The following is a 13745-nucleotide window of genomic DNA, read 5'->3' as shown; positions in this document are numbered from 1 at the left end:
AAGCGAAATATAACCCTGCATTTCAACTTTGCTCTAAAACATTATTTACAGCATATTATATGCAACCAGCATTTTTTTTTTACTAGACCAGCATTGGAAGGGTTAAACACAGAGGTTTAAAGTTCCGTGGAGAGATATGCAGAAGTTCAGATAGATACATTTAACTAAATAGAATGTAACAAGTGATACATGTTACACACTCTTTGGCTGTCCTCCAGCTCCTTCTCAGTCAGAGAGAGTGAGTCACATTCCACACTTAAGGTGCATACACACATCAGACTATAGTCTTTGGAAAATGAAAGATCACAGACCAATCTTACCACCCTTCATGTAGTATGAGAGTCATACTCTACACAGTCTATTCTATGGAGCTGAACTCCCCATCAGAAAAACAATCTTTGCAAGATGCTGCACACAAACATGCTGCAAACACTCAAAAGATCTGTAGCTGCAAAAGATCTGTTCCTGCCAAAAATCCATTCCTGCAAATTGCAATGATAGTCTATGAGATCTGCAGATCATCATACACACATGATTTAACTGACATTCATCTGCAGATCAGATCCACCAGGATGGATTTTCAGATCTGCGGATGATTGCTTTATCTGCAGGTGAATGTCAGTTAAACAAGGTGTGTATGATGATCTGCAGATCTCATAGACTATCATTGCAATTTGCAGGAACGGATCTTTGGCAGGAACAGATCTTTTGCAGATACTGATCTTTTGTGTCTGTACAGCATCTGTGTGTGCAGCATCTTGCAAATTTTTTCTGATGTGGCGTTCAGCTCCATAGAAAGGACTGTGTAGAGTATGTCTCTCATACTACATGAAGGGTGGTAAGATTGGTCTGTGATCTTTCATTTTCCAAAGACTATAGTTTGATGTGTGTATGCACCTTTAGATACATTTATGTAAACAAAATGTATCTATGTAAGCTTCGGATGTGTCTGCAGTTCTTTCCAGGAACTTTAAAACTCTGTGTAACCCTTCCAATGCTGGTCTAGTAAAAAAAAATGCTGGTTGCATATAATATACTGTAAATAATGTTTTAGAGCAAAGTTGAAATGCAGGGTTATATTCCGCTTTAAAGTGCATCCGAGGTGAACTTTTACTCATTGCATAATTGTGTTCCTTTCCTATTGTTTATAAGGCATTCCTCAAGCCAAATACTTTTTTGTTTTTTTTTTAATACTGTAATTCCCTATAAACTAAACAAGCCCCGCCCACATCTTTTCAGAGAGCCTTGGCATTTTCAGACAGTAGCAAGGGCTCATGGGAGCACGGTCTAGGCAGGAGGAGAAGGAGGTATTACTAGCCAGAGATTTCAGAGACAGAGGGGAGGAGGAAGAGGAGGAGGGGGGATTAGGTTTTTTCACAGGCTGAGTGCTGAAGATGCAGATAAGCTTGCCTGTACATTACGTACAGGCAAGCTTATCTACAAACAACATGGCTGCTGTCATTGTAAGAAATAGTCATATTCTATTGAAGCTGTTTGCAGCTAGATTTGCTGTGTAAACTATCTAAACTTTACATAAGATATATAGACAAGTTACTTGTTATAGTTAGTTTTTCATCTCGGATCCACTTTAAGGTCAACTGACAGTTCCTCCCACTAAGCAGTGACAAGTGTGCAGAGGAGTGCATGAGGGGAAATGGTGCTTCATAGCTCCAGCTTCAAATGTTTAGGGGGGCACAAAGGGGGCACAATGGCTGGCTGGTGGGGCCCATTTGGTTGATCAAACTCGATGTTTGTGTGGTGAGTTTTAGATATTTTTTGCCTAATTCAGGTGATAGAATTAAAGGAGTACTATCGATTGAAACAACTTTTTTTTTAATACTCTATATTAGTGTACACATTACCACTAGTGCTAAGGGCACTTTATTTATTCACCCAGGTCTCTCTCTCACTATCCCTGCTTAAAAATTCATTTCTCACACAGCTCATAGTAGTTTGGGTCACCCTGAGCTGCTTGGTTACTCTGTCACACAGCTCACACATGTATGTCACTGTGTCACTCACAGCATGCAGGAGACATGAGGAGAAACAGGCTGATCTGAGGTGGTAACAGGTAACTAAATGAGCTGTTATATAACTAGCTATAACACTAGTCTGTGTTTACACTCAGACTGGTTGCCTGGCTGACTGCTTGTGGTGATTCACTCCAGGCTGCATCCACTTTACAAGCTGCTGAGAGGGGCAGACCACTGTCTACAATTAGCATTATTAGTATCTTTATCAGTAAAGAGAAGCAAAGATAATAAACACACATTGCTAGAATCTTTAACCCCTTACCACCATATCAACAAGATTCTTTCAGCAAGGTGATAATTAAACTATAAACTGAGGAGTTGATAGCATCTCCCCTTTGCAGAGACATGGTCTAGCCCTCTGGGAGCTCAGTATTAGATACATTTGTATCCAACACTGACGCCAAAACTGACGGAGGATTTTACAGCTGAGAGGAACAGCTGTGTGAGGAATCAAATTGCTCCTAGTACTTGCCCTAATGTGTGCTACAACATACAGCATTTAAAAATAAATGCATTCATCGATAGTATTCCTTTAAGGCTAACTAATTCAGCAATGAGAACCAAATGTCAATATCACAGACGGAACTCAGAGGCTTTTGAGCAGAACCGATTGCCCAAATAATGGTGCTATTATTGAAGCAAAGTTACCTACAGATGAACTTGGTTAGTTACTAGCAAGCTGCTCCTGTGTGGACAGATCACAGACAAATCATTCCAGCCCCCAGCCTGTGTCTCGTCATGACTATACAAGCAGCACCCTTGGTTTACTTAAAGGGAACCAGAGGCCCCAGAAAGAAGATTTTATACATACCTGGGGGACAATTGTCCGCATAACAGGGGCTCCCGGCATACCCGTACGCGTGCAGCTGCATACTGCGCAGCCGCACGCGTCAGGGTATGGAGGGAGCCCCTGCTCATGCGGACATTTGGTCGCGTCCGCCGGAAGTGACGGGCCCGGTACCGGCGGATCCAGGAAGCGGAGGATGGCGGCGTGGGAGCGATGCAGGCTTATGGGGCTGGAAGAAGCCCCAGGTATGAATAAAATCTTTTTTCCTTTTTACTATTCCGGCGTCTCTGGTTCCCTTTAATGCCTACATAGAGGCGGACATGGAGAGTTTTTTACAGACACTATTCTGTTCACTGTATGCTGCTGGAGCCTGGAAACAGTTAACTGTTTGTTACTGAGCAGGGGGGCACAGTGATTCCAGGGGGGGGGGGGGGAGCAGTGCCCCAGCATGTCCTAGTGTAGTGCTGCCCATGGTGCTTCAGGCAACAGCCTGGAATTGGTGATGTCACAATAGCCCTCACCACCACTGCAGTAGCGGGGGGAGGGGGGCAGAGCTGGGAGGGGTCCTGGGAGGTGGTCCTGTTCATTAATATGCAGAGCAGGCAGAGCATTATATACATTGCAAAGACAAAAAGAAGGGGGATGCATATCCCAAAAAATCATTGGAGCATGCTACACTGGTTAGTCGCTCTGGCATGCACCACTTGTAACAGACTAAATGCACACCTTGCATCCAAGCAAATGCTGCATTTATTTACTATGGTGGATCTTTAGCTTCCATTTAGTTTGTATGCAAATATCATGTACTGGACTCTTGCACCATGGTGAGGTTGCCCCCCTTGGAAATAGAGCCTAACCTATAGTTAAAACAACATATGTGTAAACCTGGGAGCAGCTAGGCATAAATGTGGAACTTACATTTGGTAGACCTGTAACTTCCAGGTTAGCTGCTCCCAGCCTGTATTTCCATGTTTCCAGTCTGCATGGTAAGTTTATGGTTCAGTTAGAAGTTATGCATATGATTTGCATCTGTTTTGAATGCAGTTTGTGTGCATATATGAACTGTTATGCTGGGATTTGAATACACCATGAGGTGTTTTTTTTGGCATATAGATGACTCGATAGATCATTTCCTACAGTTTCGATCTGATTTCGATCGATTTGCTGAATGATTTTTTCATAGAAGTGAATGGAAAATCGTTCTGAAAAAATGATTGATCCAAAAATTGATCGGCCAGTAAATCAAATGAGAAAAACTCATTGTGTATTCCCAGCATTAGTCTTTTCAGATGCGACCTGTTGTAGAATGTGCTGGCCTTCCCCTTGCGTTATGTATATATACATATGTACATTACCTGTTCCTGGCACTGGCATCTCCTTCACTTCCTGGTTGGTTTTCAAGTGCCGTGCACTGCATGCAGGCAGCCAATCACTATGCGGGAATGAAGCCACATGGCGATTGGCTGGCAGCACGCAGTGCATGGCACTTGTATATAACGTGCTGCCTGCTCTACATATTAATGAACAGGACTGGCCCCCCTAGCTCTCAACCTGCCCCCGTGATGGTGGATGCCAACAGATCTCTGTGGGAGAGGCCCAGTTCAGTTTTGCTAAAAAATGGCCCTGGATGTCTTGACATGCTAATGATCACGAGTAACTCATGATCACGAGCCATTTTTTGCGATCACGAGGTCGTAATCAGCATTCGTAATCGTCTCTTGTTCACGAATGGCGACCACAAATGTACTCGTGATTGCACTCATTACCCGACTCGTGATCACGAGTTACTCGATCACTAGTCGGTATTCGTGATTAAAAAGTCACCAACTTCAATGGTTAATAACAGTGGCGTAGCTAAGGAGCTTTTTTCCCAGATGCAAGTATTACAATGGGGCCCCCCAAGCACTCTATACATAACCATTGATACGGCGCACCAAATCCTGCCAAGAGCAACTACAGTGTCAGAGGTGCAAGAAGGGGATGGGGAACAGTTTGTTAATGATTACCACTATTCAAAGCATCTATAGAAGTGATTATTATGAGCACAGGACCAATAGAGAGCTAATACTGTAGTTGAGGGAGGGCCCTTCAGGGCTCCCCTGGCCCAAGGGTCCCGATGTGGTCACCACCTCTGCAATCCCTATGACTACGCCTCTGGTTAATAACAAAGCCCCCTTACATGCTAGAAACACCAGATTTGCCAGATATGTTAAGAAGAACAGTGAGAACAAGAGGGATTTTTTTTTCAAAAATACCTTATAGTTTGTGAGAAAATCAATTTTAAAAAGGGAAAAGTATACATTTAAATGCGGTAAATGACAGTTAATGTATTTGCCGCATTTAAATGTATACTTTTTTCCTTTGAAACGTAAAATCGATTTTCTCAAAAACTATTAGGTCTTTTTGAAAAAAAATCCCTCTTGTTCCCTGTTTTCTTCTTAACATATCCTACAAATCTAGTGTTTCTAGCATGTAAGAGGGCTTTGTTATTAATCGTTTAAATTCGGTGGGTTTTTAATCACGAATACCGACTCATGATTCGAGATTACATGCGGTTATTCGACTGAAAACAGCACTCGAGTCGGATATCCCTTTCTACTCGTGATCATGATCACGAGACAATTCCTAAGTGGGCGAAGTAGGATTCGTGATCACTGGAATTCATGATTGGGGGTATCTGACCACCACTGGTGGGAAGATTATCCATAGTCCAAGTTATGACACGCCAGACAGTTGCCTGGGAAAGCAGCAGCTTTGGACAGTAAAACACAAAGGGCTGGGCTTGTGTTTTTTGTTTTGTTTTAGTATTTAATTGGGCTTTAAAGGATTTCCGAGGTGAACTCACCTGTACAAATGTAGGCCCCAGGCATGTATGGGCAGGAGTCCTCATTATAGAAGCAACGCTGACCTACAAATCTGTCCACAAAACCTGCCCAACCTACATTTCTGATCTTACCCAGAGGTACACACCTTACTGCTCACTCCGCTCCTCCAATGAACTTCGCCCACATCACCCAGTCCCATGCATGTTTCCAGGACTTCACAAGAGCTGCTCCGACACAATGGAACTCCCTACCTCCCCCCATTAGGGTTTCCCCCTCCTTCAACATCTTCAAGAAGGCCCTGAAAACTCACCTTTTTACTCTGGTCTACCCCCCCCCCCCACTAGTGCGCTAAACTCTGGTCTCCTACCTTTTGTGTCCCCACCTCTCCCTCTAGATTGTAAGCCTTTGGGCAGGGTCCTCCTCTTTATGTCTCCTACCTGTTCATGCACCTCCATTACTGTGCACCCATGCTATGCATCTGAGTGAACCTAACTTGCCTAATCTCCATGCTCCCCTCCAGTGACTAAGCATTACCTTGTACTCATACTGTGCTGTGTGATCTGGTTTTCTTGTATTCCTGTATTGTCATATTGCTGTATGTCACCCCTAAATATTGTCTGTAACCTTAACTAATGTCTAGCGCTGCGTAATATGTTGGCGCTTTATAAATACAATAAATAAATAAACAAACAAACGCTATGTGCCCAATGCAGGTTCACTGCTGGCATAAACAGTGATAAAACTGCATGGCAATGCTAAATGTAAATTGCATGTCAACTTTACCATAGTCTAGATAATATGGACCCCTCATCTATGTAGAAGACCCTTGAATAGCTGATGTGAAATAGACGGACCACTTTCAAGGGTGCTGCTAAGGTTTTTGTAGTCCCAAGCGGCACAAGATTTGTGCCCCACCTGGTCAGAGGCCCCTTCCGACTCAGTGTGAAAAAGCCGTAAAGGTCCTGTCCTGTCCTAGGTGTTCATTTCCAGCCCAGTCAGGTAAAACTGATAGAAAACTGATGCAAAACGGATAGGACTGGACTGGAAATGTGCAGATTTATGTGTGAACCAAGTCTTATTCTGTAGAAATGCACTCTATGGAAAGTATCTATTTAAGAATGCCAGCCTATTCGAGCGCACGCTATGTTGGGATTTGGACTGAGCAATTGTCATTCGGGAACTTATTTTGAAAAATATAGGAAATCCTAAGAATGCCCCATGAGGAGATGGAAGATCTACTTTGCTTCACACACTAATAACCAATGATAGGTATCTCCACCTGTCACTGAATTAAACAATTTTTCAATCCCCTTAAAGGAAAAGGACGTCATATCTCCACCATGTACCTGGACAAAATGTTTGGCTACGTTTAAAATATTGCCAGCAGTTGTAAATTCTCGTCGGTGGTTGGGGTCAGGCATGTGCTATTTTTTTCAATTACACACATATGGGCCTGCCCACATTATGTGGGGTCAGGGCTGGGCATGCCGACCACCAATAACTTTAGTGTGGTTTATTGCATTTGGGGGTGGGGTGTTTTTGAGGGGTGATGGAGACCCCTCTCCGGGTGTTTCTCTCTCTTTAGGAGTTCCAAACAATGGTACTAATCTGTTTGATGTTCAAAAACCTGTTTTTGAACTACAATGAACTACAATGTGACAAATATATTAGGGCAGATACATTTATTTTTTCTAGAATACCAAGGGTCTCTGAACGACGCAGACTTCAGTCTCCAAGTGGCCTTTGACCAGCTAGGTAGTAGGTACTTTAAAGTGAATGGGAACCGCATTTAAAAAAAAAATGAAGCAAATACTTACCTAAGGAGAGGGAAGGTTCTGGGTCGTACAGAGCCTTCCGTCTCCTCTCTCGGTGCCCTCTATCCTGTGCTGGCTCCCCCCCCCCCCCCCCGTTTCAATCCCCCACCGAAAGGGTATTTGGAAGTCTTCGGGAGCCGTGACCTCCCGAAGACGTGCGGCTCCATACTGCACAGGCGTAAGCGTACAAGAGAGCGTGCTTGCGCAGGTGCAGTACAGGGCTGCCCTTCTTCAGGAGTACTCGGGCTCCCTGAAGACTTCTGAAGCCTCCTTCGGCCGGTTATAGCAGTATTTGACTAATTTAGTCACATACTGCTACCGGGCGAGCCAGCAGTGGAACGAGGGGACCAGGAGAGGAGCGGGATGGCTCTATAGGACCCAGAGCCTTTCCTCTTTAAGTATCTGTCTAATTTTTTTAAATGCGGTTCCCATTCACTTTATTGGTTTGGAAAGTAGGTTGTGGTGGAACCTTAAACAATGTGTTTCAGAGGGTATTCTACCTAGAGAACTCAGGATCAAGTAGGTTCCCAACTTCCCACCACAATCAATAGTGAACAATGTATTGTGCAGTGAAATGAGATCCTTTCAGACTATTCTATCAGGTTGGTGTGTCTTATTGTTTCTTGCAAGAAGTTTTAAACCAGGATGATACCATTTATTGGCTAACTAAAAATGAATAAAAATAAGCAAACTTTCGGCCTTGCAGCCTTCGTCTGGCTTATATCCTGTTAGTTTGCAAACTGGTGGTAAAGACAGCTTATATACATGCAACATCAAAAGGGAAAACAGATATTTTTTCAAGCATAAATACATGTCATTAAGATGCCTTAATTCACACAGACCATCGATCTGGGGTTAGAGGTTGTAAGCTAAGATAAGGATCCTTGTTTAACACCTGCTCACAGACCTGGGAGTTGGACTGACACAGAGGTATCGTAAATTCTTAGTTCACAAGTTCAGCTATAATGGCTTAGAAAATTCAAATATCATCAATCTCATACCAATATAGAAAGTTGTTGTCCTTATTCAAACCGTTCTGCACAGCTTTTAACCAATTTATAAATTTTGTTTCTGCTATTAATCGATCATTTGACGTTTTGAAGCCACCCTTCAGGGCAGTGACACGAAGATCATCCATGCTGTGTCCGTTGGACCGAAAGTGTGTAGCAACTGGGAGTCCAGATTTGGTATCATTAATAGTGTGCCTGTGTCCATTCATACGTTTGCGCAGAGTTTGTCCAGTTTCTCCCACGTACATTGTTTCTTATAAAGGACAGAAATTGGTTGATATGAATGTTGAGATTTCTCGAACTAGGGCAGCCTTAGAGAGGTTTTCTACTTCCAATTTAGTTGATGATTTGTAGGCTAAACAGCGTGGGAACATAGCTAAGCCGGAGGCCACTATCATGTAGACCAGAAGATCTAAATACCTGAGAGACTTTTGTGACTATAGAGATAATGGCCTCAATTCTGGTAGGGGTTTGCGGTAAATACATAATAGTCGGGAAAATACCGCATTCGTTATTTATTTTTTAATTCTGGTACATTTTTCCGCATGCGGGTGAAGTTTGGTAAATTACCGACGAAGCGAGAACACACGCGGTAATTGTGAGGTAATCAGGTAGAAATCTGTTAAATCAATGGAGTATTTTCCCGACTATTATGTGCGGTACTGCTGCTTGTGGGAAGATGTAGGGGGATTTTGGCGCTGCTGCAGCTACCTATGTGTGGGTTTGGCCTCTTCGGTAGGTGGAGTGAGTGCAGCGGCAAACAGATGGAGAGAGGAAGATGGAGACAGGATAGTGACTGGACTGAAGGAGGACGCATAGAAGAGTCCTGAACGGCAGGCAAAGATGCAGGAAGGTGGAAGGAGGAAGACTGAAATGTTCAGTCTTTTTCAAAGTTGTGTAAGTTATTTTTTTTTTGTTTCACCACTTGACCTCCGAGGGTTTTTAACCACTTGCGGACCAGGTACGTTGAATCAACGTCCAGCAGGTGGTGTTACCGTTCTGACCGGACGTTGATTCAACGTCCGTGCTAACAAACCATCCCGACTAGATCGTGCGCACCCGGAGGGGGAGATTAAGCTGTCATATGACAGCTGACATCTCCCCCGAGTGATCAGCAGCCATCGCGTATGGCTGCTGATCACATGATCACTACGATCGCCGGCGGATCGTAGTGATCACTTTGACAGCGGCAGCGGCAGGGGGGGAAAGAAGAGGATCCACTCACCTCCCTGCCGTTCCAGCAACGATCAGCACCCCCCTCTGCTCTGGCCGGCATCTCTGCTCCGTCTGACGTCAGCGCCGGGTCCCGGCTTGATGACGTCATCAAGCCGCGACCCGGACCTGAGTGTCATTTGGAGCAGAGATGCCGGCTGGAGAAGAGGTGGCTACTGCGGCTCATTGCTAAAGCCTAGAAGGTGAGTGAAAGCTGCCAGCTACAGGGGGGACACCTGCCTCCATGGGGGACACCATGCCCAGCCAGCCACAGAGGGGATCCTGCCACCCGACCCCCCAAACGCGCCCCTCCATGCAAATTGCCCTGGTCCTTAAGGGGGGTTAGGCGGCCGGTCCAGAAGTGGTTAAAAATAATGAAAATGTATTTCATTTTTCTATGGGAAGGTGTAAATTAGGGTATTTAGATGTGGTTTTACTTTTTGGCCACAAGATGGAGATACAGAGTTAGTGTGTTCTAAAAACAGAAACAGAACCAAGTGTTTATATTTAGTGGGTTTTCTCAATTGTGCTCCCCTCCTCTCCCGCTCCCCTCTATCCCCGGGCTTGCTGCAACTCAGGCACAGATGCTACATGTATATCTCAGAATTCTATACAATACACAAAATAGAGTGCGCTACCCCCTCCCAATGTCCAATTACTGATAAGGCAGTCCTCCTTTACTGTTCAACGTCCAATGTCCAGACATTCCAGGTAGTTCACCCGTGGCGGAAAATTTTACATGTATGGAAAGAAAGACAAGAAAAAATTCATAGTGCGATCCTGTTTGTATCAAAACACAGGGACCATCACCCTATGTGTGCAACTTGTACTGTGGATTCCCCTCTGTGTGACTGACCATCAGCCAACAATTAGCACACTCACCTTGCTGCAAGGCTGCCCAGCCCTACAGACAGCAACTGCACTTTCTGAGGTTAACCGACCTCTTCCAAACGATCAGGTTATATCCAATCTCAAACAAAGCAATAGGAAAATATCATAGTGCAAGTATGTAGGTAAAACAACTAACTTCTCATAGCAACATATCTATTAGTCTCCACACTAACAGACAGCTGTCCACGCTTTATGGGTGTGCAGTCTCAACCACAATACTTGCAGATATAGTCCACCTCCACCTTTTTAATGACACGGTATCAGGCATACATCTATAAACTGAAAGGCTTCTGATAGTGTAAAACCCACAGTTTATTGTATAAAAGCAAGAGTTATACTCATAAACACAAGAGTGTGAAATATGTGCATGATCAGTATTACTCACCGTGGCTCTCTCTCTCCAGCGATGATCGTGGAATCTCCTACTCCTCTGCCGTACAGTTCTAGGCTACTGTTCGCAATACCGGGGACGCGACTTGATGACATCAAGCTGCGTCCCCGCTATTGTGAACAGTAGCCCAGAGCTGTACAGCAGAGGAGGAGGAGATTCCATGATCATCGTGTGATGATTTGCTCAGCTGCCTGTGCAGGCAGGCAGCCTTTTGACCATTGTTTAGGTTTGCATGCTGCAGGACTCTGGAAAGAAGAGCTTCTGTCAGTTTTGCAGCTTGTGCTTGCAGAGGAATTTGCATACATTGTCATGCAAATTGCCTGGCCACATTCATTGGAGGCGTGTACTATAAGTACTATGTGTGTCCCACAATGCTTCGCTGGTCATAAGGATTTCGTCCTATGTAACACTCCTGGTGGGGTGTCAGCCTTACTCTCTGTTTGAAGATCAGCTTAGAGTAATTCCTGGAAACTGTGCTAGGCAGATTTCCCTAGTGAAGTTAGGATTGTTTATCTGTTTTGTTTGTCTGTTGCGATTGTCCTGTCCCAGCGGTGGTCGATAGGAAGTCGTTCTGATCTCTGTTCTTGGAGCATAGCTGGTGCAGCGGTTGCTACCAGCTATCTCTTCTGTTCTGCCTCTCTGGATCGCGCTAGCCACTTTTCGCTAGTGCATGTGGATCCTTCTGTTCTGTCTCCTGGGATCGCGCTAGCCACTTTTCGCTAGCGCTGTGGATCCTTCTGTTCTGTCTCCTGGGATCGCGCTAGCCACTTTTCGCTAGTGCTGGGGATCCTTCTGTTCTGCTACTCTGTACCTGGATCGCGCTAGCCACTTTTTGCTAGTGCTGTGGATCCTATCTCTGGCTTGTCCCTGTTTTCGTGTGTCTGTCTTGGTTGCTACGACCGCTTGCTGGAGGCTCGGTGAGGTAACCGTTAAGCAAGCGTTCGCGTCCTCTGTTTCATGTTTGTCTGTCGATGGTTAGTTAGGCGTGCTTGTCTCTATTGTGCTTATCATGTGGAGACCGCGCATAACCGCGTGCACTGTTGCGAATGAGTGCGGTACTCGCGGTTAGCTAGCGTTTTTTTTTTCCGTATCTCCTCATTGTATCATTTGCTGTGCCTTTGCTAACCTCGTATTCTGTTCTGATCTACCTTGTGTCACGTCTGGCGATCGCACCTCTCGCGATCGCGTTCCTGTTTCATATCTGCTGTTGTGTGTGCACTGTCTCGGGGTGGTGACTAGGTTGGCGCACACACATACAACCTGTCCCTTTGCTCGTTCTCATTCGCAATCGCCTCTCTTGCGATTGCGTTCTGCGCTTCGTACAAATTCCTGTCTGGCATTTGTGGAGGTACAGAGGATTGGTTCCTCTGCACTCCCCAGCGCCATTTGCCGACAGGAATTTTCCCTCTACGGGTGCGTAGCACCTTTTGCTGGGTGCCTGCAAATATACGCTTGTGGAGGATTTCCGCCGTATCAGCGCACGCGTTGTGCGTTGATCACGGAGAAAGTTCCACAATCGTTACACATCGCTGGAGAGAGAGAGCCATGGTGAGTAATACTGGTCATGCACATATCTCACAGTGCTGCGGGGGATCAGGGAGGGGGGGTAATTAGGAGGGAGATGCCTGACATACTGGTGACCCCTGTCTTAACCAGGGGTGTAACTAGAAACCCACAGGCCCTCCTGCAGCATTAGGGGAGAGGAGAGCTTAGCCACACATTGGCGGGGAGGGGGTGGGTGGTCCCCCCCTCCCTCACCTCCGGCTCTCCCCTCTGCGCTCCCCTTCTGCATCAATAATCAGTGGTGGGCAGCGGCAGATACACATACCTCCATCCACCCGCTGGAGGTTCCGATGTCTAAGTGCCTCAAGCTACTTCCTGTTTATACAGGAAGTAGCGTCACACACTTAGACATCGGAACCTCAAGCACGTGGATGGAGGTATGTGTATCTGCCGCTGCCCGCCACTGATTATTGATGCAGGAGGGGAGCGCAGAGAGCAGAGGTTGAGGTGAGGGAGGGGGAGGACCGTCCCCCCTCCCCATCTATGTGTGGCTAAGCTCTCCCCTCATGCGGTGACCCCTCCTGTCCCCCAAAATGGCCCTGAGTGGGCCCTAGAGGGGCCCCAGGCCCCCCTGCAGGTGCAAGGGCTGCATCCCCCATTGTTACCCCTCTGGTATTAACCATACTGGGGACATTAATGCAGGGGCGTAGTTAGAACTTACTGGGCGCCATAGCAAAATTTTTGCTGACCCCACCAACTCGGACACTAGGGACAGGTGAACTCTCCCCCGCCCTTAGACAGTCGTGACCGGTGGTTATTACCACCCACCCCCCAAGACAGTAGTGTCAAACAGGTGGCCTCTCTCATCAAACCCCCCCAGGCAGAAGTAACAGGTGGCCTTTACCTCCTAGGGCAGTAGTGACAGGTGGCCTATCAACACGCTCCCAAAAAGAGAGTAGCAATGGAGGCCCCCCACCCCCACCAAGACAGTAGTAGCAGGTGTCTTCTCACTATCCTCCCCTGCCAAGACAGTAGCGACTGTGACCTCTGCAAATCCTGTGCGTGCAGCTCCATGTCATCAGTCTCCCAGCGGCAATCGCCGGTAGAAGATTATTAGACACCATCTATTTACATTGTACAGCGATGCGATCTACGGCAGCGCTGTACTGGGGAAAGCCATGCCACTCGGCCGTCCCCTTGGGAGGCGGCTCCGAGCGATCGACTCTCATAGGCTGATGTCTATGAAAGCTCTGTTGGTGGGCAGAAAAGGGGGGGGGGG

This window comes from Hyperolius riggenbachi, chromosome 6, assembly GCF_040937935.1.
Source record: "Hyperolius riggenbachi isolate aHypRig1 chromosome 6, aHypRig1.pri, whole genome shotgun sequence".
Classification (NCBI taxonomy): domain Eukaryota; kingdom Metazoa; phylum Chordata; class Amphibia; order Anura; family Hyperoliidae; genus Hyperolius; species Hyperolius riggenbachi.
This window is presented reverse-complemented; position numbering follows the sequence as displayed.